Source organism: Gossypium hirsutum, chromosome A02 (genome assembly GCF_007990345.1).
Source record: "Gossypium hirsutum isolate 1008001.06 chromosome A02, Gossypium_hirsutum_v2.1, whole genome shotgun sequence".
NCBI lineage: Eukaryota > Viridiplantae > Streptophyta > Magnoliopsida > Malvales > Malvaceae > Gossypium > Gossypium hirsutum.
The window spans coordinates 48,421,118-48,424,706 of record NC_053425.1 but is presented as its reverse complement, the minus strand read 5'-3'; positions in this window follow the sequence as shown (position 1 = coordinate 48,424,706).

Here is a 3,589-nt window from a genome sequence, read left to right as displayed (position 1 = left end):
TGTTTTTAAGCTGCCCAAGTCTTCTTCAGCCTTGTTTTTTCCCTTTCTCATTTTCTTGGCTTCTAACTTTTGGATGTCGACGTCTAACCCTCGCTGAATCTTTTCTTCTTCTAACTTCTCTATCCTTTTCTCTAGCTCTGAACTCTTTTTTTGGAGTCTTGATTTACAATCTCTAATTCAAACGGAATCACTTGCAAGTGTTTTTCTATCAGCTAGATACTTTCTTGACTTGACTAAAGGACATTGTCGTTGATTCTTTTGCCCCACCACCAATCTTATTTTAGGGTCGTCAAGGGATTTGCGAAAATTTTTTTCATTTTTTGAGTTTGGTTCCATGTGTTCAAAATTTCACGAACCTTGTTTTTGTAATTCTTACATTTGTATGCAAACTCACATTGAGCCAACCCTTGTGCTGCCAGAATAAACTGCCTCGACCTATACTATCTGAATACAAGTAGAGGGGCATATCCAACAGCTCTCTATATCCCAAGTAGAGGGACCTAGTCAAAGTCTCCACATTGATGCAAAATTTCATTAGGGATCATCCAAGAGGCCCTCTATTTAACATCTTCATCTTGGAGACTCTAGAGAATTGCCATCCACTTTTCTTCAGAAATGTTGTCTTGTCTTTGGATAGCCACAAATTCTTTCAACGGAGAATAGTCTTCAAAGAACACTCGATAAGAGACTTTTTCTACCTTCCACAAGTGGTGATGGAACCAGACTAGCGAGTTGTTCACATCCGATAAATCTTCCTTCGCCCGCTCTCCGACATGCACTTAAGGATCTGAAAGTTCCAACCAAAATCATCAGGACGGCAGTGCCCTATAATGCCCCAAAAATCCTAAAATCAAAAAATCCCGAAATCCTGAACTTTCTTTGTTTTCGATTTTGATAAAAATTGTGTTTTATGTTCCTAGCCATGTGATAATTATAGTAGGTCTTAATTAAGGTTTGAGTTTGAACCTAGGAATAAATGAAATTATAGTTTAATTATTAAAAGAATCAGGGTTGGCAAGTAGTTGGGCTTTTAAATAAAAATAGGGGAAAATAACATCAAAAAGCCTTGTGAAGGAGTGGCTAAGTGACGCCACTTAGGGAGTAGGGAGGTGGCGTTAGTAGCTAGCAAGGAGATCCAAGGTTCTAATCCTAGCTTAGTATTTTTAGAAGTTTAATTTTGGCCTTCTAGAAGGATGGAAGTGGCGTGAAGATGGACTCCAATGGGAGTGTTCAGAAGAGAAAATTAAGGAAAAGATCAAGGGGTTATCAGGGAGAAAAACGAGGAGATGAGAAGGGAGAAGTGATGGAGCCGAATTGGGAATTGGGCAAGGAAAATTCAACTATAAGGGCTATAAATAGGGGCCGAATACAGGGTTGCCAAGCTACTGCCGAAATTCTTCTTCACCTTGTTGCCAGAAACCCCTTTCTTCAAAAGCCGAAAACCCTTTTCTTTTGAAGATCCAAAAAGCCGAAAACCCTTTTGTTTTTCTTTCTTTTCTTCCTACCGATTTCTATTCTTCTCTACACAATTTTCTTTGTTTCACTTAGCCAATTTCTTCTTCTACTCTTCTTCTTTAATCTGTACCAAATAAACCTTATTCACCATACTAAGTTTGAAAAGTCGAAAAGTCGAATCTCCCAAGGGCTGAATACTCTTTGACCGAATCTAGTGTAAGTGTTGCTCTTCCAATCGGTTTTCTTTGCTAGGTATCAATTATTTTCCTTCACTCTTTCAATCAAATTTGGTAGGGAATTAGTATCGGATCTTGGATCTTAGCTCTCTGCCGAATTGCTCTTTAGGTGTTTGCGGTTTTGGTAAGTATTCCTCATCCATTGGCTAGAGTTGGCCGAATAGCCATAGTAAGGCAAGGGGACTTATGTTGGATACAAGTCACCTATTATTTTGGTTTTAATAGTTACGATTGGTGCAGATCTTGGAGTTGATTTTGGTTAGTGAAGGGGTTTTTATACTTATCGCGCAAGGTAAGGTTAAGGTGAGATTCTTGCTTTTGGTAAAGTATTCGATAAGTATGTAAGATTAATCTTTAAGTGATATCGATTGTAGGTTTGGACTAAGAAGATCGCATCACGCTTGCTTACCATGTTTGTACATACACTGCACACACATTATGTATCAGCAAAAACCGAAATGCTGAAAAGCCGAAAAGTCGAAAAGCTGAAATGCCGAAAAGCCAAAAGTTTGGCTACGGTAGTCTTGCGAGTGCGTGAACACTCGTAAGGGGGAGACCGATAGGTTGCCTGAGGCCCACGGGCGATTCTGTGGACTTGGGTTGTGATTTGGCCATATGGGCCGAAATGGGCTAAATGGGCCGATGGGCTGTTGGGCCCATAATAGGCAAAAACTGAATGTTGATGCTATGTGATAGGAACTTGTATGTGAGCATGAATATGAATGTGACTGGGCCTAACGGGCCATATAAATGTGATTTAGGCCTAATGGGCCATATACAGGTGATTTGGGCCTAGTGGGCCATATGAATATGATTGGGCTTTATGGGCCAGATAAAGGTATGTGAAATTGTTTAGGCTTTGTAAGGGGTTTTGGGCCTAGTATATGATATCCACATAAGACTTAATTAATATATTGTGATCGTGGACAAGTCAAAGGGTTAAGGTCTGGCAACGGGTATATGTATGTCTAGGATTGGATCTAGAGAGAGCTTGGTACTCAAGCGGTCTTAATGACTCACCTCCTCTTCTTTGGAATCCTATCTGGTGCATAGTGTTCGTTCATCTTAGCTCACGGGACTCATTAACGGGCCAAGGTAAGTGAAAACCGTAATTAAGGGAAAATTATCGAAATGCCCCTAAGGGCGAAAATGACCAAAATACCCCTAGGTGTAGAATGTAAGTTTTATGGATGTGACATGCATACATATGATATTCTGCTTAGGTTGCATATGGGTGGGAATTATGGAACGGAGGAAGTGTATGAGGATCGCATGGTTGCTTGACAATCGTGGATTTACCGATGACTTTTAAAGCCCAATATGTAAATGAAGGTAGTTCCACAACTGGGCTACCATGGTGTGTGGGCTGGGTGGATCGATATTTATTTCCCCACATGGTGTGACGGAGGACAGAGCTGATGTGTAGCGGATGGATAATTTGGATGGGATTGTATTGCATGATTGATGAATGATTTTTTTTTGAATGCTTGTTTTCCGTCGAGGGTTGTACACACTGAGTTTGCGAAAACTCACCCCCTCTTTTATTTTATTTTTAGGTGATGCTCAGTAGAAGGTTTGATGTTTGGAGGGACTCTAGGTGGCCAGCTAGCAAGAAAACTTGGACTTGTTTCTCTTTTAAAAGCATATAAGTTCTTTATTTTATTAAGTATTTTTCGGACTGGAATGTAATAAGGCTTCCTTCTTATTATTATTTGGATTATTATTATTTTAATTGTAATTACGAGAAGTTGAACATAGGATTCCTAAATTATAGTATGTTTCCTACGTTTTCGCAACTTAATTTCTAAATGATAAATTCTTCTTAAATCAAATGTTTTAAACAAGGCCTTCGCAACTGAAAGGTGTGCTTATTTTTAAGTTAATTAAGGTTTCTTTTG